Source organism: Puma concolor, chromosome D3 (assembly GCF_028749965.1).
Source record: "Puma concolor isolate L17-30 chromosome D3, mPumCon1.1.hap2, whole genome shotgun sequence".
NCBI classification, from domain to species: Eukaryota; Metazoa; Chordata; class Mammalia; order Carnivora; family Felidae; genus Puma; species Puma concolor.
This window is the reverse complement of record NC_141678.1, coordinates 18,624,393-18,651,288: the sequence shown is the minus strand read 5'-3', so window position 1 is coordinate 18,651,288 and position 26,896 is coordinate 18,624,393. Positions and strand designations below refer to the sequence as shown.

The 26,896-nt window shown below is 52.4% G+C and overlaps 1 long non-coding RNA gene across 2 annotated transcripts in view; it reads right to left on the bottom strand.

Annotated features, from left to right (window-relative positions):
• LOC147575359 (uncharacterized) overlaps positions 1 to 18,297 on the bottom strand; it is a 37,703-nt gene extending 19,406 nt beyond the window's left edge. For both annotated transcript variants that reach the window (XR_015242320.1, XR_015242319.1), the window contains exons 1-3: positions 18,040 to 18,297; positions 6,085 to 6,209; positions 1,601 to 1,796 (exon numbers count right to left, since the gene is read on the bottom strand). This is a non-coding gene — a long non-coding RNA (uncharacterized LOC147575359). The remainder of the gene's footprint in view (positions 1 to 1,600; positions 1,797 to 6,084; positions 6,210 to 18,039) is intronic.
• Between the last annotated feature and the right edge of the window lie 8,599 nt (positions 18,298 to 26,896).

Genomic DNA, 26,896 nt, shown 5'->3' with positions numbered 1-26,896 from the left:
GAGACCTCAGAAAGTCTTGGGGGAATCTCCAGGCCTCTGTGAGCCGCATCGCTGCCCCTACCCCCCAATCCCCTGCCGGGAGACTTCTGCAACTTGGACCTGGGAGACCCCTTGGGAAGTGCTCCAGCCCGGAGGCTGCGGGGACTGCATGATGAAGACAGAGCCGTTTGCTAATACCATGTGGCTGCTGTGACAGTCTGTTAATGCCATTTACAACGTGCTGTAATTATGTCTCACACATGCTGGCGGCCCAGCCAGCAGGAACATTCCCTGGGAGGGGCCTCGGAAAGATTCCTTTAGCAGGGTGGGGGTTGGGCTTTCTCAGGAGGCTGGGAGCTGGGGGGGTTGGAAGCCACTCTGAAGGAGTAGGAATTCCTCCCTTTGCACTGACCTACTTGGCTGCCCTGGGCACCTGAGAAAGAGTTCACACCTGCTTGGACCAGTGGTTCCCATCCTGCATTGTTTTGAAACTTTGGACAAGTCTTGGTTCCTCTCTGGGCCTCAGTATCCCCTTCTATAAGATAAGGATATGGGGAAAGATAAGAGCAGTAGTTCTTAACATTTTTTTGTAGCATCTCCCTAGAAAAATGCACATGCTCACATCAAATCACAATGTATCCTGCATTTTCAGGGGGCTCATGGGCGACTGAAGTCCATTATTAAGCACCAATGACCCCAGGCCTAGAATCTCAGTCTAGATCATTTCACGGACCTAGTACCGCTGTGTTTCAGTCTATTTCTCCACCCGGTTTGTGAGGTCACTCTCTGCTGGATGTTGCTGCTTGTCGTTTGGGACATAGGTGTTCATGACAGCTGCTCACCCTAGATGGGGCTCCTTATCAGAAAGTGCCCAGAGTTGTCTCTTAAGGCCTTCTGCCTTGAATTTAATGGGCCGGCTCATTTCTACAATGCTGCCCAAACCGTGATATTCCAGGATCTTGCTAGCTGGCGATGTGCATTATCCTCCAAGTTTGGTAAAAAGAGCTCAGTTTTGGAGTTAGACAGGTCTGAGTTAGAATCTCTCCATACTTCCTTGCTGTCCAACCACCAGCTTCTCGGAGCCTCAGTTTCCCTTTCCAGGGAGTTGTCATGAGGGACAATGCCCCTCAGGTGCCTGGTGCAGAAGAAGCACCCAACACAGGCCAGTTCTGCTCCCACTACTGCCCCCCCACCCCCACCCCCCCCCCACCACACTGAGCTCAGACCCTCCTCTTCCTTTCTGGAGGGAGCTGAGGAGTCTTGGGGAAAAGCTCTCGGGAATGGAGAAGCCTATTTCCAAGTCATTAGTCCCCCAGTGTCGGGCTGCAGGATGGATTTTGATCAAGAGCGGGGTGACATTTGGCAAAAGTTGCTGATGAGGGATTGAATGATTAATCGTCATGACAACCGGGCTGGAGTAATGACAGGGATGCGATGGCGCCCGAGTTAAACACAAAGCGGCCCCGCGAGCCGGGGCGGTAAATTACTAGGCTTGTCACCGCTGCGCTTTTGGAGAAAGCGGCCGTGCGTTCCTAATGAGAGGTTAACTGTGTCCCCAAAGTAATTACAGCCGATTGAAGAGGTGGCTGGTAATTAGAGGATTAGCGGTGATGAGACTCACCTGCATGGTTGCCATGGTGATGGAGGGTGGGTGGGGTAGCGAAGGGAGGAGGGTCCAGACTCCTCCCCAAGGCAGGTGCCGGAGACCTCTCTAGTTGGGCCAGCCTTGGTGTCCATGACCAATGGGACGGGCCCTGGAGAGCTGGTGGGCAGGCCCCAAGGTTCTGCCTCTGGTGGTGGGGCCTCAGTCTCCCCATCTGTAAAATGAGAGCTTGAACCCATTGAAGAGCATGGAATAACAGAGCTGGAATTCTGGAACATGGCTGGTCTAGTCAAGTGACCATCTCTCTCAAACTCCAAATAGTCTTCAATTTGCCACCCTCCTCCCAAGCCTGGCTTTGCTGGGGCCCAGGAAACCACACACAAATTCTACCTCTTGGCTGAGTGTCTCCAAGGTCTGAGCATAAGCCTCCATTTCCTCATCTCTAAAATGGGGACAATGGGGGCGCCTGGGTGGCTCGGTCGGTTGAGCGTCCGACTTCAGCTCAGGTCATGATCTCACGGTTCGTGAGTTCCAGCCCAGCGTCAGGCTCTGTGCTGACAGCTCGGAGCCTGGAGCCTGCTTGGGATTCTGTGTCTCCCTCTCTCTGCCCCTTCCCCGCTCGTGCTCTGTCTCTCAAAAATGAATAAATGTTAAAAAAATAAAAAAATAAAAATAAATAAAATGGAGACAATAATAATGGTACCTGTTTCCAAGGGTCCTCTAGAGAATGCAGTGAAATCATAATTATAGGGCCCTTAGGAAAATGCCTGGTCACCACAAGAGCTCCATAAATGTTAGTGCTTTTGGTTCCCTTTACAAATACCTCTTCCTTCTGCAGACCTGGAGTAGCCAGGGGCAGGGAGGGGTCAGGGGCCTCAACCTTTTGTTGGAGAATGGGCTGCGCCTTCCACACATGATAGGTGACAGGAGCTCCAGGTGAAGCTCCGGGCACTAGGCGCCCACTGTTTGCTCACGCTGCGTATCCTTGGTCAAACCTCTCTGCTTCTCTGAGCTTCCTGATTCCTGCCTGCCTGACTGTTCTGTTGGGAGAAAGGAAGGAAATGCTGGGTTTGTGGCGCACTTCGCTTATGCCAGACCTTCCCATGGTACTTTATAACTATTATTTAGTTCTATCCTCCCCATAATCCATAAAATAATTAGTTTGCCCATTTTTAAACAAGATATTTTGTTTTTAAGTAATCTCTACACCCAACGTGGGGCTGGGACTTAAAACCCTGAGATCAAGAGTCACGTGCTCTATTGACTGACCCAGCCAGGCACCCCTATTTTGCCCATTTTTTAAAAAATGTGTATTGATTTATTCTTTTTTTTTTTAAATTTTTTAATGTTTATTTTTGAGACAGAGAGAGACAGAGCATGAACGGGGGAGGGTCAGAGAGAGAGGGAGACACAGAATCTGAAGCAGGCTCCAGGCTCCGAGCTGTCAGCACAGAGCCCGACACCGGGCTCGAACTCACGAACTGTGAGATCATAACCTGAGCCGACACCGGGAGTCGGAGGCTCAACCCACCGAGCTACTCAGGCACCCCTGCCCATTTCTGAGAGGAGAAAACAAAGGCCCAGGGAAGGGAAGTGAGCAGCCCAGACACACAGAGCTGGAGTGAAAGGGTCAGGATTTGAATCCAAGTCAGTCTAAATTTCTTACACTCTCGGGGCGCCTGGGTAGCTCAGTCGGTTGAGCGTCCGACTTCGGCTCAGGTTCATGATCTTGCAGTTTGTGATCGAGCCCCGCGTCGGGCTCTGTGCTGACAGCTCGGAGCCTGGAGCCTGCTTGGGATTCTGTGTCTCCCTCTCTCTGACCCTCCCCTGTTCATGCTCTGTCTCTCTTTGTCTCAAAAAAAAAAAAATAAATAAACGTTAAAAAAAAAGAATAAATAAACATTAAAAAAAATTTCTTACACTTTCTACCACATGAAGAAGCCGACTTACACACACCCCAAGGAGACGCCGGTCCACCACCTCCATCCAAGGGCCTGGGCACCCGAGAGGCGGACCTTCAAGAGAAGCCTGCCTGGGATTGGCCTGGGCGGTCGTGACGTCATGAGGGCGGAGCTCTTGCCGGGCGCGCTTGTAGGCAGCTGCAGCTGCTGGTGGAGTCTGCGCGCCCCAGGGTCCGGATTGAGATGCCAGGGGGTGAGCATGGTGACAGCCAGATCTCCAAACTGGTCCCTGGGCACAGGCCTCAGTGAACCACTGAGCACAGTGGCTTAATTATTCCATCCATAAATGATGAGCCTCGTTCATTTCCGGGCCTTCATGACAAATTTATGGCCTTATTTAATGTGCTGGCTGCTGACCTTCCCTGGGATCGCAGGGAAGCCGGGGCGGGGTGCGGGTGGCTTCCTGGAGGGCGCGGTGCCCGCGCTGCTGGGCCTCACGTCCCCTCCCGTCACCCGCGGGAGCAACCGAGGCCTCTGGCCTATTGCGGTTGGCGAACTCATTTTTCTCCGCCTTGCTTCTCTGGGGGAGGCGCTGGCGCGTGAGCTGAGGGTAGGGCCTCTGAAGTCAGAGGGATGCTGGTTCGAGTCCGCGTCTGCTACTTTTGAGCTACATGACTTTAAGCATGTAAGCTGCTTTGTCTCAGGCTCCTGGACGAGGTAGAACAGCTGGAAATGATCTGTGTAGTAAATACTCCATATATGGCTGCCCTGGGGGTTTCACATCGGATTTTATTTATTTATCATTTGGAGCCACTGCTTGGGGCCTGGTGACCCCGGAACAGACCACATCTTAAAGTAGAAGCACACTCAGATTTGGCCACCAGGCCCTGCTCTGAGCAGAGAAGGCCCCAGAAATCACCGGCTGCACGAGCCCAGCCCTGAGCAACCATGAGCCTGGTTCTGGCTTTTGGTCCCGCCTCCAGCTCTGAGCTGGCCTTGGTGACTCACACCCCTCCCTCAGTTTACCACATTTGTCACAGGGCAGCCAGCGTAGTATTCATACTTGCCATGGGCCAGAAGTTCCAGTATGAACTCGATTGAAGGATAGTAGAATCACCTTTTGGGGCCAATTTCTGGAACCTACACACACACAGTCCTCCGGCCTAGATGGCTGACAGGCTCTGAGTGGGGCATGGGTGCAGCTCACAGAACCACAGGACCCTTGAGCTGACCGGGAGCTCAGAGAGCACCTCCTCCAGCCTCACACTTCATAGATGAGGCTGCTCATAACACGGTCGCCAGATATTAAGTGCTTACTGTATACCAGGCACCACGATCATCGCTTGCCACCTATTTGTCTCATTTGGTCCTCACCACAACCAAATAGGGGCCAAGTATGACTTACTTCATTTACAAAGGAGGAATGCAGAGGCCCAGAGAAGTACAGAACTCGGAGAAGGCCACACAGCACCACCGGCCTCCAGGTCCAGACCCTTCCCGTGTGGATGCACCATAGGTATTCACATGTCCTTGCACGGGCGCGCCTTCTTGTGCGTGTGTGTGTTTGCGCGGATGTGCCGATATAAGGAGATGTGCACGCCACCTGTGAGCGCGTGTCGTACCTGGGCTGGTCATTCGTGGGGCGCATGTTCTGACTCCCTGTCCAGTGCTCTTTCACCCCTAGCCGGTGCCATTCAACAAAGAGCCGGTTGGAAATGGAACCTTTCAGCTGGGGCGTGCCTGGCTTCCCACAGTCTTAGGGAATGAGTTTAATTTGCATACTTATTTGCATGCCAGCGCAGTCACTCATGCGCCAGGGCCCAGCCTGGGCAGGGAAAATGTGTGTCGATTCCTACACCGCCCGTAACTCCGCCGTCAGCCAGCCATCCGAGGTGCAGTTTCTCCGAGCTCATTTCTATCATTACCCCCATTGTGTAGATCACGAAACTGAGGTTTAGAATTCCTGGGCCAAGGTCATGTCGCCAGCAAGTGGCAGAGCCGAGGTCTGATGCTTGGTTAGAGAAGCCAAATCCAGTGGTCTTTCCCCAGTCCCACCCTGCCTGCAGGCTTGAGGTAGGCATGGAGGAGTGAGCGGCTGGGAGGAGCTTCAGGGAGAAACCACGGGGCCCTGGAAGTTTCCCTGTGTGTGTGTGTGAGTGTGTGTGTGTGTGTTAAGAGCGTATGGGTATAGCGTGGTGCGTTTCATCATCTTGCAACAAAATGCCTCAGCCTCTTATGTGACAGGCACATAAATAACAACAATAATAATGGGCATAGCAAACATGGGTCTAGTGCTTATGGTGCACCAGGCAAATGAGTTCTATTAATTTATCTTTGCAACAATCCTAGGAGGTGGTAACATTATTGTTCCCATTTTTCGTCTGGGGAAACAGAAGCACAGAGAGGTGAAGTGACTTGCTCAAGGTCATACAGCTGGGAAGTGGCAGGGCTGGGACTCAAACCCAGGCCGTTTGGGTCCATGGGTCACGGATCCAACCGTACCACTCTCGAGGTGTGCTGCTCCCAGCGTGACTGGACACGTGATGGTGTGCGCGTGTGTCAAAGCTTGGGCTGCCACGATACAGAAATTTCTTTTCTCACCATTTAGAGTCCAGGAAGTTCAAGATCAAGGTGCTAGCTGATTCAGTTTCTGAGCAGAGCTCTCTTCCTGACTTGTAGACGACTGCCTTCTCGTTGTGGATTCACGTGGTCTTTCCTTGGCTCACCTGCATGGAGAGAAGACAGAGCTCTGATTCTGGCATGTCTTCTAATAAGGGCACAGTCCCTTCATGACGGCCACACCTTCATGACCGCATTTAGCCCTTAATACCTCTCATAGGTACGGCCTCCAAATACCATCACATTTGGAGTTAGAACTTCAACATATGGATTTGGGGTGGGGAAAATACAACATTGCGTACATGCACGCACACTCGTGCACGTACACATGAAGGTGTGTGCATGTCCATGTGTGCATTTCCTTGTGTGTGTTCATATGAAAGTACCTGTGGGTATATAAAGATGTAGATGTATATACACATATGAGTGCATGGCCTCACATACGTACATCCGAGTGTGTGTACGTGGGTATATTAGAGGTTGGGAAACTTCATCCCAGGCCAGCCCCTCTGCCGACTAGTCCAATAGCCCCATGAAAACTGGGGTCACACAAAGGGAGCTAGGGTGAGGCTTTGGGTAGCTAGGGCCTAAGAGCTAGTGCTCCCTGGATCGTTGGGGGAGGGGACTCCCCAGCTCCTCACGCTCATCGCCCTGGCCTCCAGGAGACATTAATAATAGATCAGCAAATTCCAAATGTAAATAGGGCAATCAGGCCCGAAAACACAGACATTCATCACCCAGATACAAATTACGCTGCCGGCCCCTGATGTAATTACCAGAGTTCAGCTCGATGCATCGAGCCACCCCACCCTGTGCCCTAGCGAGTTGCTTTGTGCCGGTGTTCTCCCCGCTGAGGATGCTCATCCACCTGACCCCAGAGGGTCTCTCTGGCCACAGCCAAGTGTGTCTAGCTGTCCTAAGCAGGTATGAAGACAGAAAACCCCTGAGATTCTTGTGCTTTGATGACAGAGCTCCATAGGTCACAGGGCAGACACCAATGGGTCAGATGCCTGCTTCTGGCTCTCATTTTGAAATATTGCTGTGTGACCCTGGGCAAGTCACTCACCCTTTCTGAGTCTCAGTTTCCTCTTCTATCCAAAGAAGCTAACAATACAAACGCTAACAATACAAAACACTACAATACAGCTTAGGGCTTTGGAGTCAGAAGGACCAGCTTCAGTCCCACCCTATCACTTTTGAGTTGAGAGACCTTGGGCAAGTTTCTTCCCTACTCTGAACCTCAACTCTTTCATCTGTAAAATGGGTGTAATAATGCCTGTCACATAGAATTATTTTGAGGAAAGAATGAAGTAAGATTTCTCTTTTAATTGGTGAATTTAACTCATTCACATTTATTGTGATTATATTATAATACCACACATAAAATATATATCACCAATGTATCAGCACATTCAAAAATCTATATGTACATAGAGTGATTATATAACTACATGTTTTATGGCGGTCCTCTTTCTTGCCACATTTGTTTGTGTTTCCTATTTATTAGTCTTCCTTATGTTTCCTTCTTTCCCATGGCTATTGTACTAGTTATCTATTACTACAAAACTTAGTGGCTTACCACAATAACCATTTAGATTTTTTTAAATGTTTATATTTGAGAGACAGACAGACAGACAGAACATGAGAGGGGGAGGGACAGAGAAAGACAGGGACAGAATCCAAAGTAGACTCCAGGCTCTGAGCTGTCAGCACAGAGCCTAATGTGGGGCTCAAACTCACGAGCCGTGGGATCATGACTTGAGTCGCAGTCGGACGCTCAACCAATTGAGCCACCCAGTCGCCCCCACAATAACCATTTAAGAATCTTATAGTTGTCGTGGAGTGGCTTAGGGTGGTTCAGGTTCAGGGTCTCTTCATGAGCTTGTAGCCATGATGTTGGCCAAGGTTGTGGTCTCATCCACGGCCTTGATTGGACCGGAGTTTCCACTCCCCAAGGTGGCTCCTCAATTCCTCCCTGCGTGGATCTCCCTGTAGGACTGCTTGAGTGTCCTCACGACATGGCGACTGGCTTCCCCTGGAGCGAGTGAGCGAAGAGAGCAAGGCAATGGTTGTAATGTCTTTAATGACTGAGCCTCAGAAATCACGAGCTGTCACGTCAGCCATGCTGTTACACAGGTCATTCCCCTCGTGTGGGAGAGAACTGCACAACAGGTGGATATCAGGATGCAGGGATCACTGGGGGCCACCTTGGAGCCTGGGTATGACACCTGCCTTGTGTTGGATTGCACGATAGTGTATGCAAAGCTCTCAGCCCGGGCACTGGGAGAAATTCATTAATCCCTACGACCCCAATGCCCAGCACGGTTCCTGGCACAGACTAGGCATCAACAAATAATGTGATGGCAAGGAGAGGGCTGTAGCAGAATCTGGTGGTACCCCAGCAGCCACTGGAACCCACATCCTCCTGCCTTGCCATTGCCCAGGCTTTGGCTCAGGGCGTGCCGAGCCACGGAGGGCTAGGAGCTCTTGCCTTCTCTGAAGCAGGGAGGAGAGTCTAGACCAAAGGCAGTTTCCAGGCCTGTCTCGTCCCAACTCTACATTGATCAGTAATTAAACGCAGCCTCCAATTACTATAACGTTTGGCGAGGCACCAAGCTCGCGTGAAACCTTGCAATAAACATCTGCTTTATAAATTGCCTCTCAGTGCAGGGCACCAGCAGGGTTCTTGGGGGTTGGGGAGAGAGAAGAGCTGGGAGCTGGGAAAGGGAGGAGAGGTTAGGGAAGGAGAGGCTGGCCTGCCAGGTGGTAGGAAGTGAGGGCCCCGAGCATTCCTCTGTGGAAGACTTCCTCACCACCCTCCAAGGTGGGGGCCCTGAATTTGACCCAGAGCTGGGGAATCCTCGTCTCCTGAGATTGTGTCAAAAGCCGCACACATACCTAATGCAAATTACCTTTCTCTTGCCTTTTCTTTTTCCAAAACCCATAACATCCCACTCACCTGTCATTTACATTTAGAGGGAGAAGCATAGAGGTTTATTAGCTATAGTAGCAGCCTCTGTCGGGGGTGAGATATTCTCCGGGCTCCAGAGGAAGAGGAGGGTCAGTGGTTTCTTACCACGGTCCTGGAGCCCCAACCCCACTATGCACACTGTCCCCTGAGCCAGAAATGGGCCGGTGGACCCCACTCTGTCTCCTTCAGGGTCTTGCTTACAGAGACGACAAGGGAGGGGGAAACCCAGGATCCGGGGTCTGATGGAACTGGGCCGAGGCCTGGCTCAGCTCACGTGAGACTTTGGGCAAGTGACTTTGCCTCTTTGGGCCTCTGTTTCTGCACCTGTGAAATGGTCATAAAACCCACGGGTGTCTGGCAGGATTAAGGGAGCCGTGGGAGCGGGGCAGCAGAGTGGATAGGGCAGGGGCTCTGAAGCCAGGCAGGCTTGCCCCTTGGATATGACCGTTTTGTTTTCAGCCTCCTCTGAAGATGGGAGGTAAGTGTGTCAGCTCACGGAGGTGCTGTGAGGTCTCGGCCGGGTGTGCAGCACGGCGGGCACTTAAATGCCAGCTACTGTTGTTGCCGTTGCTATCATTACGCTCGACGGACAGAGAGTCGCTTCTGTTCCAGGGAGAAAGGATCTTTCTGGGCCTCTGGGCTCCCCTCCCCTGCCTTTGCTCCCCCCTCTCTTCCTACCCCTTGGAGCCTATGCTCTGCCCCTTGCCTGATGCACAAGACCTGGGCTCTCCAGGGAAGACCATTTGATTGATCTGCTGTCCCCGTCACTGGCACCACTGTGTGCTCTCCAGCCAGCTTGTTTGCTCATCCAGCACCGGGGGAAGTCGAGGACTTCCGGTAGGTGGGGATGGGGGATAAAGGGGAGGACTGTCTGAGGCCAAACTGCCCGCCTGGGGAAGCCTACAGCCGCCCAGCGCAGCTGAGATGAAATGAGATTTCACATGTGCCCCACGCTTAGCTGGTCGCATTAATACCATTATGGTCTGAAACCCAACCTGGGAGGTGTGGGGTGTGTTCCTCTCCCTTACTCCGCCCACCTTGTCCAGGTAAGATACAAGGCAAGGTGAGTGGGGCCGCCTCCCATCTCTCCAACCAGGTGAGCTGCGAAAGCACCTGAGTCCACCTTTAGGAACCCGTTCCTTAGCATTAGCACTGATGCTTGATCTTTTTTTCTTTAAAAAATTTTTAATGTTTATTTTTGAGAGAGAGAGAGAGAGAGAGAGAGCACGAACAGGGGAGGGGCAGAGAGAGAGAGGGAGACACAGAATCTGAAGCAGGCTCCAGGCTCCCAGCTGTCAGCACAGAACCCGATGCAGGGCTTGAACTCGTGAAACACGAGATCGCTGACCTGAGCTGAAGTTGGACACTTAACTGCCGGAGCCACCCAGGCGCCCCAGACACTTGGTCTCTCTTAAAAATGAAAACAGCCCCAGAAGGCTGGCCGAAGGAGTCCCCTCTACCTTTAGCAAGGAATCATTTACGAAAAGACCTGAGAGTCAGTGGGGACGTTCGTCCCAGTGCCGGGGCCATGGTGAATGTTTGATGAACGAATGCACGAGTGAACGAAGTCTCAACGCCGCCTGGCACTGGCATCGCCCTCTGGATGCTCACGGCACCGGAGTCCAGCCTCATTGCAAACTCCTTCCCGACACGCGAAGCTCGTCGCCTAGAGGGCAGCCTGGTCCGTCTCTAGACAACTCCGGGCCCCGAAACACATTCCACATGTTGAGCTCAAACTCCCTTCCCTGAAACTTCTCTAGGGATCGCCGTGCTCTTGAGGTCAAAATCCTAAACCACAGATGAGCAGTCGCCAATACGTTTTGTAAAAGCTTGCCGGGCCCCGTCAGGATATTTATCAATGAAACCCACGCGGCAGGCGAAGTTTTATTCCAGTGAAGCTGTCAGCCCAACACAGCATGCAGGTGCTCCTATGAGTAGGAATGTGGCAGAACTGTGACGGGAGCTCACCCAAGCCAGGTGCCAGGTACTATTTAAATGCTTTCACGTGTATTGACTCATCTGCTACTCCCAGCCCTCCGGGGCGGTGGGTGCTGGGAAACGGAGACTCAGAGAGGTTAATTGACTTGCCCGAGATCCCACAGCGGTGGAGCTATCAGAGCAGGGATCTGAATCCAGAGCGTCTTGCTCCAGAGTCTGGGCACCTAAGCCTCACCCCAAACTCTTGTGAGCTCTTGTGATGTCACCAAGGCTCAAGTTTCTGCCATCTCTCAGCCTTTCACAGTGTTGGCTTTGTTCTTAGACTCTGACGGTGGGTGAGCTCTGGTGGCCCTGCCCCCATCCGAGGCTCAAAACGAGAAGCAAAAGGGCCTTCTCTCCCTCTCCAGTCTGCATGGAACTCACAAGACTGGCCCACACTGGTCGCAGTCTGGTCCCCGAACCCTTCCTTGTCGCAGGGAGATGTCTTTGGCTTTGGGTCCATGCTCACCTCTGGTATGGGGGGTTAACAACCCGTTCAAGGGAAGATTGGGCTATTGTCACCGAAAGAAGGAGACAGGACGCTGCACACATCACCGGGTGTAAATGTCACACGTTGAATGCTACTAAAATGTTCTGGTTCCTGTTTTATGCATACTGGGTTCCCGCTGAAGATTTTATTTGTCAGTGAATTTTATACCTAAAGACCGTTTGAAGGACCACTGGCCTATAACATTTTAAAGAGCTTCGTAGGGTCTTTAACAAGGACGGGCATTAATTTACCAACTGGGACGGCATGTGAGACTTTACCACCCCTCTCTATGGGATAATAACCATTATCATGATAAAGTTACTGCACACTTACTCTGCGTATACTATTCACACCCAAAATTGCTGCAGGAAGCTGACACTCAGAGAGGTTAAGTGACTTGCCTAATATCGCTCAGCTGATGAAGGGAAGATTGAAAACAAGAGTCAAGTCTGCCTGACATCAAAGCCAATATTTTCTTGGTTAAAAAATGTGTATTTTTGTACGTACAGGTATAACAGTTGTTGTGAAAAAAAAAAAAAAACAAACCTCAAATAATGGGGAAGCATATAAAGGAGAAAATTAAACTACTTCCTTACACTGAACATTTTAAAAGATTTTAAACTCCGGGGCACCTGAGCGGCTCGGTCAGTTGAGTGTCCAACTTTGGCTCAGGTCATGATCTTGTGGTTCGTGGGTTCGAGCCCCACGTTGGGCTCCACAATAACTGCCCCTCCCCTGCTTATGCTCTCTCTCTCTCTCTCTCTCTCTCTCAAAATAAATAAGCTTAAAGAAAGATTTTCAACTTTTAAAATTATAAGAGTCAGGTGCGCCTGGGTGGCTCAGTCGGTTAAGCCTCCGACCCTTGATTTGGGCTCAGGTCATGATCTCACGGTTCATGAGTTCAAGCCCCGCATCGGGCCCTGTGCTGGCAGTGTGGAGCCTGCTTGGGACTCTCTCTCTCTCCCTCTCTCTCCCTCTCTCTCCCTCTCTGCCCCTCCCCTACTTGTGCTGTCTCTGTCTCTCTCAAAATAAATACTAAAAAATAAGTAAATAAAATTATAAGAGTCATACTGCACACAGTACAAAGTAAATGAAACCGGCAAGTAAATATGAGAAACGAAACCCAAAAGCCGTCTCCATACCCCGTTCTTCAGTCTCGCTTTCTAGAGAGAATCACTCTGAATAGATGCTTGTGTAGTTCTTTGCACATTTTTCATGCACACAAAACACGTCTATGCTTTCTTTTACGTAAATGGCAGCACACTAGAAATTGTCCTGTGATTTGCTTTTTCCACTCAGTAACAGCTCACATACTTTCTTCTTTACTGCTCCGCACCGAACTAGCCCATTCTTTTTCCCAGCTGCATAGTACTCCACTTAAACGGCCACATTATGATTTACATTTAACCAGTCCCCTGTTGATGGACACTTAGGTCGTTTCCAGCTTTATGCTTTGTTTTTAATTTTTAAATGTTTATTTATTTTTGAGAGAAAGAGAAAGAGAAAGAGAGAGAGAGAGTGGAGAAGGGGCAAGAGAGACAGAGACACAGAATCCGAAGCAAGATTCGAACCCACAAGCTGTGAGGTCATGACCTGAGCTGAAGTTCAGCACTTAACCGACTGAGCCACCCGGGTGCCCCTTTAATTTTTCTAATGTTCATTGATTTTTTGAGAGAGAGAGAGGGAGCGAGAGAGAGCGAGAGAGCAAGTGGGGGAGGGGCAGAGAGAGATACACACAGAATCCGGAGCAGATTCCAAGTTCTGAGCTGTCAGCACAGAGCCCGACATGGGCTCGAATCCACGAACCTCGGGATCAGGACCTGAGCCGAAGTCGGACGCCTGACCGACCGAGCCGCCCAGGTGCCCCTGGTTTGTTCTTTTTTAAGGGTCGCCATGAACATCCCTGTATTTTCTCTTTGCCTATCTGAGTGCACAGAGTCTGCCTCTAGGCTCTAACCACCTGCTACCCCGCCCTCAGCTCCGTGGCCACACTTTCTGTGCGAGGTTTGGCTTCCCCACCAGCCTCTGCTTTGGGAAGGCCCCTGGGCCGCCTGGGGGAGCCTCTCCTCCTCACGTCCCAGCCGGTCTCTGCTCTGTCTCCTCTGAAAGCCCAGCTCAGAACCCTCAACGTCTCTCCATAATGAGATAATTTACATTTTCTGTTATTTTTTTTTTCTTTTTCAGCGGAAAGGGGGCACTTAAAGTGAAATATCTCTCGACACACTGTTAACAAGGATTCATAAAAGTGAACTGTTCACCTTGTCTGTCGGCGGGCGGTTATGAAAAATCAATAGCACACAGAGGAATCGTGCTCCTCGCGTCCGAGGTTGTCTGTCTGGTGGTGTGGACAGGGTGGGAGCCGCCTGGCCTCCTCAAACACGCCACCGGGAGGCTGGGGGGTGTGCAGGCGTGGGGGTTCCCGGACCCGAGCGACAGCTCAGGTCAGAAGTCAATGCAGAAGACACATCGTTTGGTGCAGAGAATGCCGTCTGGCCCTGCACCCTCACTGCTTTCTTTCCCGATACTACCACGAGAGCATGGCTCGAATGCCACATCTTCTGGAAAACCCTTCACTCATTCACTCCCCAAACACACATGGAGGCTCCCGCTATGCGGCAGGCCTGTGCTGGGCACACAGAGGTGGCTCAACATGCTCCCCGCTCTCTGCATGGTGAAGCTGGACAGGTCAACAGGACCTAGACAGGGTGACGTGTGCTTCAGCAGGGATGCTGGGGGCCCAGAGGAGGCCTCTGTCCCTGCCTAAAGGGTGGGGCACTCAGAGGAGGCTCCCTAGAGGGCCTATGTCAATGCCCAGGGCCCAGAGTGTGTGTGGGTGAACCGGACAGAGTACAGGAGGAAGGACTTGTTGAGCAGAAGGAACAGCATATTCAGAGGCCCAGGGGCAAGAGGGAGGGCAGGTGGGTCTGGGGGCATTAGAGGTTTGATCTGACAGCAGCACGCATGGTCAGAGTGGGGACGGGTGGGAAGGTGACCAGTGGCCTGCCACTGAGGGCCCTGCGGACCTTGCTGAGGAACGGGGACCGGATGGGGGCTGATGCCTCTGCTGGCGGTATTTGGGGGTGAGTTTTGATTTCTCTCTGAAGTTTGAAGTCTCAGACTTCTTAAATTGTCTCTAATGCACCCGTGTTGCCTTTCTAACAAGCATTTTAAACTGACAGTAACAATTCTGCGGAAGGAAAAAAGGGAGAAGAAAAAGTAGCACTGGAGGTGCATGGGTGGCTGAGGTCACGATCTCCTGGTTCGTGGGTTTGAGCCCACTGATAGCGGAAATTGCGATCGTAGCAATGGCGGTAACGATAGTGGTGACAGTGGTGGGTGACAGTTCTAATAGTCCCGAGTCTAACCCGTAGGCAGAGGGGGCCACTGAAGGGAAGTGAAGGATGACGGTTTGAGTTCCAGAAGTCCTAGGAAGGTGACCGATAATGGAGGCAGGTGGGGAGCGAGCCTATCCTAGGGTCCTAGGGCCCCTGCTCCTGACAGTCTCCTCTTAGGTGATTCACCTGAGGGAAGTGGTCCATTTCCAGGCTATCCTCCCCCCCTTCCCCCCCCCCCCCGCCATTAGCAACTAGACTCTGCAGCCAATCAGATTCAGTCATGGCTGCTGTGTGGATGGAGTGAGGGTCTGGAGAGATGGGCCTCTCCAATGCCACTTTTCCAGCATCCAGAACCTTAATTGCCTCTCCCTCTAACTCTTAGAACCCTCAACAGTCAGAATTATTTTCTTCTTTTATTTTCTCCATCTACTCATCCATTACCCATCACTCTCCCATCTATCCATCCATCCATCACTCACCCATCCATCCGTCAATCCATCTATCCATCCATCCATCCACCCATCCATCACTCACCCACCCATCCATCCATCCACCCATCCACACATCCATCTATCACTCATCCATCCATCCATCCTTCACACATCCATTCATCCATCCGTCAATCCACCCATCACTACCTATCTGTCCATCCATCTATCCATCCATCCATCCATTCATCCATCTAACCATCCATCCATCCATCCATTCATCCATCTAACCATCCATCCATCCATTCATCCATCTATCCATCTATCCATCCATTTTTCCATCCTTCTCTTTATTTTCTGTGGTAGGAAGACCGACCCATTGATTAAGGTTCACCAAATATTAATTTCTGGGTAGTGGAATTGTGAGTGATTTTCTTTTTTTTAATGTTTATTTTTATTTTTGAGAGAGAGCGTGCAAGTAGGGGAGGGGCAGAGAGAGAAGGGGACAGGGGATCCTAAGCCGGCTCTGCACTGACAGCAGAGAGCCTGATGTGGGGCTCAAACTCACAAACCACGATATCATGACCTGAGCCGAAGTCAGACGCTTAACCGACTGAGTCACCCAGCTGCCCTGTGAGTGATTTTCTTCTTGAATCTTTGCACTTTCCATATCGTTTGAATTTGTACACCCCATATCCCTCATAGGTGTTTGTATAAAGACGATGTATTTGTAAAAACAAACAAGCATACAGACCAAAATTAAAAAAACACAAGTCAACATTTCAGAATGCTTTTCCTGGTGACAGTCAGCTGCCACATAAGAAGTCTGACTACTCTGGGACCGCCATGCTGCAAAGAAGTCCAAGCTAGCTAAGTGGAGAGCTGCACAGAGATAAAGGAGACATCCCACTGGCTCCCGCAGCCCAGTCATGGAGCTCAGGCAGCAGATACATGAGTGAAAGAGTCATTTTGGATAGCTCAGCCCCAGCATACGCAACTTGGAGAAGAACAAAGAGACTCATTTGACAGCCAGACCTGGGGCCCCAGACACCTACACTCATCCATAATTCAAGGACCCCAAATTAGGACTCAGTCATCTGTGAGCAAACATAAGCTGTTCTGGCTGTGTCCTGCGTTGGTCAACATACACAAAAAATCGTTGTACACACACACACACACACACACACACACACTCACATGGTTTGCGCATGACCATGGGTGAGTCCCTTTACTTTTCTGGTCTCACTTTTTCAAAGTGTGGAACAGGGGCCAGATGGCAGTAAGTGATCACACTGGTGGTTTCCCCAGATGTCTCACCTGCCTTATCTGGAAGGCAGTGTCACGGGAGGTATAAGTCGGGCTTGGGAGTCAGGGTCATAAGTTTAAGCCTTGGCTGTGGCATTTATGAGCATGTGACCTTGATTCCCCCACACAGTGCTTGGCTTTTTTTTTTTTTCTCCAGTTTTACTTTTCTATCTTGATGAAAAATATGTGATGTTAGATGTCATTGCAAACAGAGCTGTGGCTAACGCTGCACAATTTATATTGCTGGTACTCTTGATGGTTCAAACATGTTTCAGCAATATTTGGTGTGTGTTTGTTTATTTATTTATTTATTTATTTAGAGAGCAGGGGAGGGGCAGACAGAGAGAATCTCAAGCAGGTTCTACACCGTCAATGCAGAGCCCAAACTCACAAACTGTGAGATCGTGACCTGAGCCGAAATCCAGAGTCAGACACCTAGCCAACTGAGCCACCCAGGGCCCCTTGTTTTGGCAATATTAAAAAAAAACTTTCCAGGGGCGCCTGGGTGGCTCAGTCGGTTAAGTGTCTGGCTTCAGCTCAGGTCATGATCTCGCGGTTTGTGGGTTCGAGCCCCACGTCGAGGTCTGTGCTGATGGCTCGGAGCCTGGAACCTGCTTCGGATTCTCTGTTTCCCTCTCTCTCTATCCCTCCCCCGCTTGTGCTCTGTCTCTCTCTGTCTCAAAAATGAATAAATGTTAAAAAAAATAAAAAAATTTTTTTTTCCTTCTGCAAAGTTGTCGGTGGGGAGCAAATGCTACCCTCCACGCCTTGACCCTGGATTCCCAAGCTGCCCCTTGAGAAGCATACACACAGGGTGGGCCGGTAAGGTTGGGGGCATCTTACGCCCTGACCATCAGCCCTGATCAGAATGGAATGAGGATCTTGGCAAGGGCAATCCCCCTGCAGCCTGTGAGTAAGCATGTATACACACACACACACACACACACACACACATACATGTGCACAAAACAGGTCTTCATACACCCAGCCTGATTAGAGTCAAAAGGGCGAGTAAGGGCCAGATTAAATATGTGTTGATTATGTGAGCTTGCGCTCCTGTTTATTTCTCATAAATAAGACATGAGCCCTGTTTTCCACCCCCAACACACACGTACACACACACACACACACACACACACACACTTCCTGGGGATGATATTTATTGTATGCAAATCAGAAACTGAACTGGGAGAAGTAATCACCTGTTTATCAGATGGTGTGCAGATTGGGTGGAAAATAATAAGCTGGGGTAATGGTGCTGTATCTGTTTGGACAGAGCTGACCTAGACCTGGGTCTGGATTTATCACACCCTGGACAAGTCAAGGGCTGGCCCTGGGGCCCGCCGATCCCCTGCCTGGTCAGGTTCGCCCAGTGGCGTTTACCAGGTAATTGTGCATTCGGAAAATAGCAGGGTGAGGGCTAGCGGTTACCTGCTGCCTGCTGAGCTTGGACAGCTGTTTGCAGGAAAGACCTTGGACGTCAGGCTGACCCGGTGCAAACGCAGGATCTGCTGCCACTCGCTGTGTGACCTTGAGCACGCTGCCGCCCTTCTCTGGGTCTCCATTTCTTCCCCTGTTAAACGAAGGCGATCATGGCTCCAGTCTTGTAGGGTGGCGGGAACACGAGCAGGGGCATGTCTACAGAGAGGCGCTTGGAGTCACCCTAGGCCTTTCTCTCTTCCTCGCACCCCGTTTCTGCTTCCTAAGTGTTTCCTGAATGTGAGCACTGTCTGGCACCCTGGAAGTGCCTGGTGAATGCTGTTCTTGTTTTGCCCTGGTCCGGGTCTCACCATCTGTCACAGATTGACATCTAGCGAGCTTCCCTGCGTTTTCTCTGTCGCCTCCGATTCGTTCCTCACCCTCTGAAGCAGAGAGGGCTCTCTCTTCTTCTTTCTAAAAAAAATCTCTCTTTTATGCTCATTTATTTATTTTTGAGAGAGACAAGGAGAGAGGGCAGAGAGAGGAAGAGAGAGAAAGAGAATCCCAAGCAGGCTCGTGCTGTCAGCGCAGAGCCTGATGCAGGACTCAATCTTAAGACTGTGAGATCATGATCTGAGCCGAAATCAAGAGTCAGATGCTTCACCGACTGAGCCACCCAGGAGCCCCCGAGAGGGCTCTTTCGAACGTGAAAATCCCACCATCGCGTGGCTCTCCTGCTCAAAAGCCTGCCATGGCTCCTCAATGCCCTCCAGACAAAGAAATCCACATTCCTCCCCGTGCCCCACGAGGCCCCCCAGTGCAGACCTCAGCAGCCTGGCCGTTGCCTCCTTCCCCACGCTTCAGCCTCTCAGATCTTCATTCAGATCCCTAAACATGCCAAGCTGGTTGCTGCCCCAGGGCCTTTGTCCTTGCCGTGCCCTTTGCCTGGAACCTTCTGCCCCTGGCTCCTTTTCCACGCTGCTACTGAAATGTCACGTCCCCAGGGAAATTGCTCCATCTAAATTAGGTCCCCTCTGCCAGCTATTTGCCCTCTCTCGGAACCTTGTCAGTTTCCTTCATGACACTGATCACAATTTGTCCTAATGTTATTTATTTGGGTTTACTGGATTGCGGCTGCATCTCGGGCGGACCGGGAGCTTCGGCGCGCGGGGCCCGTGTCTGTTTTGCTCGCCACTGTGGTCCCGGTGTTCGGGTGCCTCACCGGAGTAGCCGCCTCACGGATGCCCTTTGGAGGGCCGTGGATGTGACGAGACAGGCACAGGGGTGCTCTGGGCCGGCGGCCCTGTGCCCCAGAGGGGAGGGGCCCTGACACCTGGCGCCCCGCCCACTTCATGGCCCCCTAAGGGATGTTTGCCTGCCTCTCCCTAATGGCCTGACATACAGGGTCCCAGTGATAAACCTCCCTCTGATAAAAGATGCAAAACTAACATCTGGCGGTTAATTAATAAAGAGCAGCGGTGTCTAGCTGGGGCACGTGGTTGCTGATGTTGGCATTTTCTTCGCCCGCCCCAAGAGATGCTGACGCCGTGTTCGAAAACGGGGGGAAAAAAGATCGATTTGGAACAGGCCCTGCTGACGAGGCTCCCAAGGGGCAGGACACCCTCTCGCCCCCTTTCTCGGGGGCTGACGCCCCGTCCTCCACCAAAGGGTTATGGGTGGTGACTCATAACCCTCATTTATTGAAGACCTATTATGCGCCAGGCTCCGCATCTCATTCATTCTCCCCAGGAGCCTCAAGAGGTGAAGGTCTCTGTTCCCAGTTACATACAAGGAAGCCAATTTACATACAAGAAAAAGCACGGCTCAGCTGCCCGCCCCAGAACCTAGGCTCCCCCTACCTCACTAGGACTCGGGGGTGCCCGATGGACAGTCACTGGGGTGTTTGTCACAAATGCAGGTTCCAGGGCCCCAGCACCCCAGAGTGGGGCCCAGGAGTCTGTATTTGTAACAAGAGCCCCATATGATTCTGAAGTGGGTAGATCAGATATCTCTCCTTGGAAAACACTGGTCTCTGGAATACTGTCAAACGCTTACTGAGCACCTGCTATGTTCCAGGCCCCCAGCTACTCCTAGTAACAACACTTAGGCAGGATGGACGTCTCCAGTTTACAGACATGGCCCAGGGAGAGCAAGGGACTTGATCAACGCCACACAGAGAGGCAGGCGGACTCTAACCCAGATCCTCTGACTGCCCCAGGCCTTGGGGCTTCCCGGCTGTCCTCCGCCTGGCCCCCATGGGAAGGGAGAGGACCCTGCTCGCAGCTACAGGAGTCACATGGCAAGACCGGGCCGCTGAAATATTAATAAGGCTCGTGTTTCAATTACTATTCGGGACACCCCGGCAGGCCTGGTCCCCAACCTCAGACCGTGAGATCATGATCTGAGCCGAAATCAGAGTCAGATGCTTCACCGACTGAGCCGCCTGGTACGTGCGAGTACCAGGGGGCCCTTAAACAGGCGTGTGGGGAGCCTATCTAGGAGGCCGTGGCTGGTTCGTCAGGCTTCTTGGACTGGGCAAGTCGCTGTCTGAAGTCCTATGGGGTGGGTTGGGGTGGAGGGCAGCCAGCAAGGGGGGCTGGAACATGGCTCTGAGGCTCCGGAGAGGGGAAGACAGGAGGCAAGAGATCGAAATTAGAGCGGCCTATGTCTGAATCCCGGCTCCCTCTGCAGCTCTCTGTGGGGCTAGGCAGGCTCTCACCTGGAAACCAGGCACCTCAGGGGCCTCCCACGGCCATGGTGAAGGAGACAGCAAGGCACCGGCCGTGCCCCCAGGCTTGAGTGCAGCCCAGAGTTACTCTGAGAGGCTTGGGTTTCAGGCAGACGGGTTCAAACCCCAGCTGCACAGCGTTTGGGCTGCATGAACTAGGCGCCTCACTTGGCCGGGACTCAGTCTCCCCATTGTCCCTGCTCCCAGGGTTCTTTCTTTTCAACGTTTTTTTTTTTTTATTTATTTTTTTTTGGGACAGAGAGAGACAGAGGGTGAACGGGGGAGGGGCAGAGAGAGAGGGAGACACAGAATTGGAAACAGGCTCCAGGCTCTGAGCCATCAGCCCAGAGCCTGACGCGGGGCTCGAACTCACAGACCGCGAGATCGTGACCTGGCTGAAGTCGGACGCTTAACCGACTGCGCCACCCAGGCGCCCCTCTGCTCCCAGGGTTCTTATGACCGATTAAATGCTAAAAAATGCTTAGCACAGGGCCTGTCCTTAGCACAGACACTATCGTGCTGACGGCTGTGTCGTGGTCTTAGTGTCACCGTTCCGACTGTGACATCGGGAGCTTGTGAGCACAGGTTGCTTACCTGTTTCAGGGTTTCCTGTCCCCGCTGAGCCCAGGCGGGGCTTTCTGCGGCCCTCCCTGCTCCAGGATTCTCACTTGCTTGTGTCTGAGGGGCAGCGTGGTCACCCACCCTGGGAGGGGGCGCCAGCCAGTCGGGAATCACTCAGCATAATTGAATTGTTACCGACGTGCCCTTGTGACTCTGGCCCACAGACATGATAATGCTCCCAGGCGCTGAACTGGCTCCCACCTTGGAGACCTCCTGGCACCCTGGACGGTGGCCCGAACAGGCTGGGAGTGGAGGGCCCATGGGGATTATAGGACATGTGGATACTTGGGCGTCCCTGGCTCTGCCACCGACTTACTGGGTCCCCTTGCCCCTCTCTGGGTCCCTCAAGTCAGCTCCTGGGTCTGCCTGGGGGCCGGAGGTGGGAGAGAAGAAAGGAGCCCGACTTGGGGCTCGCTTGAGGCTTCTCCCCCGTCTCCCCTAGCGCTGGTCCAATTCCCTCCCCCACTCATTCTCAGTCCTGCCTTCCAGGTTCACTGCCTGCCAAGTAAACGTTGGCATTAGCCCCATTTCTCAGCTAGGCAGACCGAGGCTGAGAGAGGGAAGGCACCATGTTCAAGGCCCACAGCCAGGAAGTTATCAGATCTTGCACCTGAACCCGGGTCTGTCTGACTTTCAGGAGCCCACGTGCCCACGCTCGCTCCCCTATCCTACCCTCCTTTCCGCCCCATCTTCCCCTTAGCCTGGACCACAGGGTGGGGAGACCTTCCTAGCCACGTCCCTCCTCCCCCGCCCCCTCCCAGGCCCGCCCTGGGCAATCAGTTTCTTCAGATATGATTTGGGATTCTAATGAACGGAATGATTTGGCATTTAAATAATTATCCACTCTCTAACTGTTAGTGCTGCTGAGTCGGGAGAAATTTCCGCATCTTATTTATGAATATGGTTTTTCCCCCTCACCGGGTGGAGATTTCCCAGCCACCCCCTCCCAGCACCTCCTCTCTTAAATGCCTTTCCAGCGCGTCTCCAGTGGAGCATCCCCCCCACGCGAGCCCCTAAGTGCCTATTAACAACGTTTCGCTTCCGCTATCGGCACCCGTTCACGCCCCTTTTTTATCTTTACATTTCAATATCATTACAAATCCTAGTGTTATTCAAATTGCATCAATTATTCAATTTCTCCACCCGGAGTGGAGGCAGCGGCTTCCCAGTGGCTGAGCAGGAAAAAGCAGGGGCCTTTCCAGGAGGGTTTGAAATTCACGGGGGATTCAGCCGGCTTCCATTAACCTGGGCTTTTTGGCTCCCACAAATCGTGGAATTGATTAACACACACACACACACACACACACACACACACACACACGCAGTTGCAATTTGGTTGGGGGAGAAAGCCTGCTGCCGAGACGCACCTGGGGAACGGTTTGGGAGCTAAAATGCCGTTGCTGCCCTGTGATATTCATCTGCTGGGTATTTATTGAGCTCCTGCTGGAAGAAGAGCAGCCACCATTTAGTGAGCACTTACTGTATACCAGACACCACTGGGTTTTTGTTTCTGTTTTTATTTTAGAGAGAGAGCAGAGAGAGAGAGAGAGAGAGAGAATCCCAAGCAGGCTCCGTGCTCAGCAAGGAGCCTGGTGTGAGGCTCATCCCAGGACCTGAACAGAAATCAAGAGTGGGTTGCTCAACTGACTGAGCCACCCAGGCACCCCAGCACTAGGTCTTTAGGGAAGATTCCTCCTCTAATCTTCAGGACTAGCTGGTGAGGTAGTTATTAACCCCCCCTCCCCCCATTGTATAGATGAGAAAACTGAGGCTCAGGGAGGGAAGGTCTCTGGCCCAGGGTTGTACAGTGGTAGAGACTGGTTTTGTCTTCAGGACCTGGCCTCTTAATCATTACGCTATGAGCTGTGGTTGTAGGGTTTGGGTGATCCCAGGGAGTAGCCGGGCAAGGGCCTGCGGGAGTGGAGAGGAAAGAGAAAGAACACTTCTTCCCACAGGGCCCTTTTCTGAAGGCTCACATGAGAAATGGTGCACATCTCGTTACTCCCCAAAGCCGAATTTGTTTCCCCAACAAACAGTAGTTTCTCATGGACACTGAGTCCTATCGTGGTCACGTTTCTCTCTTTGCTTTGGCTGCCAGGAAACTCTGAGCCCACTGGTCACAACCATACAGGAACTTATCCCGTCATGTCCCCATCCTGGTCCGCTCATCTAGGCCCTTCTAGTTTGGGCATTGCGGTGTATATTTGTAAACCATTTCTAAGCCTTTTTTGAAACGAGGCCAGCTCTAAGTACCTTTTAAAAAAGGCTTTTATTTTTAAAAAAAATTTTTTTTTTTTCAACGTTTATTTATTTTTGGGACAGAGAGAAACAGAGCATGAACGGGGGAGGGGCAGAGAGAGAGGGAGACACAGAATCGGAAACAGGCTCCAGGCTCTGAGCCATCAGCCCAGAGCCTGACGCGGGGCTCGAACTCACGGACCGCGAGATCGTGACCTGGCTGAAGTCGGACGCTCAACCGACTGCACCACCCAGGCGGCCCTAAAAAAGGCTTTTAAGGGGCGCCTGGGTGGCGCAGTCGGTTAAGTGTCCGACTTCAGCCAGGTCACGATCTCGCGGTCCGTGAGTTCGAGCCCCGCGTCAGGCTGATGGCTCAGAGCCTGGAGCCTGTTTCCGATTCTGTGTCTCCCTCTCTCTCTGCCCCTCCTCCATTCATGCTCTGTCTCTCTCTGTCCCAAAAATAAATAAACGTTGAAAAAAAAAATTAAAAAAAAAATAATAAATAAAAAAGGCTTTTAAGCATCCATTATGAAGCGTGGATTTTAACCTTGGCGAGAGGTTTATTCCCACTTTGCAGATGATGCAACTGAGGCCCAGAGAGGCTAGGAGACTTGCCCAAGGACGCACAGTAAGTGGCAGAACCAGGATGGGAGCACAGTCTGCCGGCCCCCAGCACCGACTTCGTCCCATGACCCAGAAGGCCAGGTCCTAGAGCAGGTCTTGGTCTGGCAGGAAGGCGTGAAAAAAGAGCATTTAATCATGAGTCAGTGGACGTGGACCCCACCACCTTGCTGTGTGACTATCCCTCTGGGCCTCAGTTTCCCCACTGAGCACTGTCGGTCTGCCCTCCAAGGCCCCACGCAGCTCTGACCTCGTGTCACTCTTTCTGCCTGTTTTACCAGCACATCCATCAATATCTGAGCCACGGTCGCCACTCCCTGAGGCAGGTGCAGACCCTGGGGAACAGTGTCACCTGCTTCCCAGGGTTTCCTGACGCCACCGACAGGAAGAGGGAGCAGCCGTGGTGGTGACAGGGCTGTGACACGCGCCTCCCACACCGGCCACCTGCGTGCTTTGTGCTCTCGGGACCCTGGCAGGCAGTGCCTTCCTGGCAAGACGGCAACATCCAGGGTGGGGACAGAGGTGGGGTGTGAATGGGGAGAGGCTGAGATCTGGTGGGGGGGGGAGGGGTGGGGGGGGTCCGTCCCTTCCTGGACATAAGGGCTCTGGGTCTAGGGTCCCGGGCCCCAGCCTGACCTAGGAAGGTCTGGGTTCCCAGCAGGCAGTTGGCATCCTAGATTGACAGGCGCTGGAGACTGGGGGCAGGGGGGCCGCTGCAGTGGAAGGAATGGCATTTATTGAACACCTACTAAGTGCACTCCTCTCCGCCGGAGGCTGCAAACTGGCAGTCCACAGATCAAATGCGGGCCACAAGCATGGTTTCTTCAGCCCATGTTGCGCTTTCAAAAAGCTTGCCTCAGTTGTTTTCTGGCCCTCACAAATAGGGACATCCTACATAAAATCAGGATTTCGGGTTCTGTTGAGGAGTCAGACAGCACCAGGCAGCGCTGAACCCCCTCGCCCGCAGGCTGGCTGGGTGCTCAGCGGGACCTTGCTCCTTGTGCCCATGTCCCACTCAGCCCCCTTGTCTCCCCCTGCATCGCTGCCTGGGCCCTGCGGGCACCCGAGTGCTCACCCCTCTTATAACCACGAATGCCTTGTGGGTGGTGTTACTATTCCCATTTTATCGATGAAGAAACTGAGTGCCTCCAGCTTATATCCAGCACACCAAACCCCCCAACAGGTAGCACTGGAGTCAGGACTTAACCCCAGCCCTCAGCCCCCCCCCCCAAGCCCTTTCTGTTTCCACCGCACCCCTACCCCCCCCGCCCCAATGAGGCCGGAGCAGACAGCCCCAGCAGCCTCCCTGGCGCGGAGCCTCTAAGTCCTCGGTGCCCCCGTGCCAAATGAATGGCCTCTGATGTCCTTTCAAGCTTTAATGAGGGGCGTGGCAAGTAGAATTTGGCCTCCCCGGGGTCAGAACCAGGAATCTAACCAATCAGCACGCTGAGCCAGCGCGCAGGCTCTGTGCTGGCAACTTTGAACACCCGCTCTTTTACCCCTCACAGCTCTGCAAAAGGTTTAACAGATTAGGAGACTGAGGCTCTTCCCCCACCCACCAAGGTCCCGTGCCTCTGTCTTCCTTTTAGCTGGTTGAGGAGTCCTACCCGCTTCCTACCTCAGGACCTTGGCGCATGCCGTCCCCTTTTGCTGGACTACCTTACACCCTCCGGCACACAAGCCTTCATCATCACCCTTCAGGCCTCCCCTGGCTCTCTGAACAAAGTCTGGCTCCCTCTGCTATCGCCTCTTAGAGCTCCCTTTAATACACTTTGTAGTATTAATGGGGACAGTAATGGTAGCTAAGACTTACCGCACACTTTCCACGAGCCAGGCACCGTTCTCAGCACTTCGATTACATCATCTCACCCTCTGAAGTGGCTGTGATTATTGCCCTCATTTTACAGATGAGGACATTGAGGCACAGAGAGGTTAAGTAACTTGCCCAAGGTCACACAGCTGGTGTTGAAATTTTTACCTTAGGCTGCATGACTGACTGCGGACTGACATCTGCAGGGTCTATGCCCTGGGGGACCTTCTCTTGATAAATAAATATGCTTTATATGGATGACGGCACCAGGATTATGGTTCCGAATTCCATGCCCATGTGACCACAAGCGTTACCTTGTCACCTCCATTTCCTTGCCGGAGTGTCTGTCTCACCCCCGGAGCGGCCCCAGGTCCTATTTGACTTCCAGGGACACCCCAAGTTTGCCGTCTCCCCCATCCCCACCCCCAGTATCGCCAGTGAGAAAGGGGCCAGACGGGGTTCAAAACCACAGATTGAGTTGCACTGCCACCGTGCCTTAGAACTGTCCCCCTCCCCCCAGGCTGGGGCTGTGGACTGGCCTCTAGGAAATTCCCAAGGAGCCCCTCACTCCCGCCTTGCACCCCTCCTTCCTCACCACCCTCCCCTGCACCAGTTTACTGCCAATGACACTCAGATAAATGGTTGCTGTCAGCCAGGCCGGTCCCACGGAAAGGCGTGTCGTGTGATGTATGGCACCATCTTCTAGAACCACAGGACTCACTGCTCAGGGGCTCTGAGGGAATGCTCCCCCACTCCTGTCAGCCTCCGACCCTGGGCCACATCTGGGCTTTGGGGTCCCCCTCCTGTTCAGCCCTGGGGATGAGTCTCCCGTCAGACACAATTACTGGGGT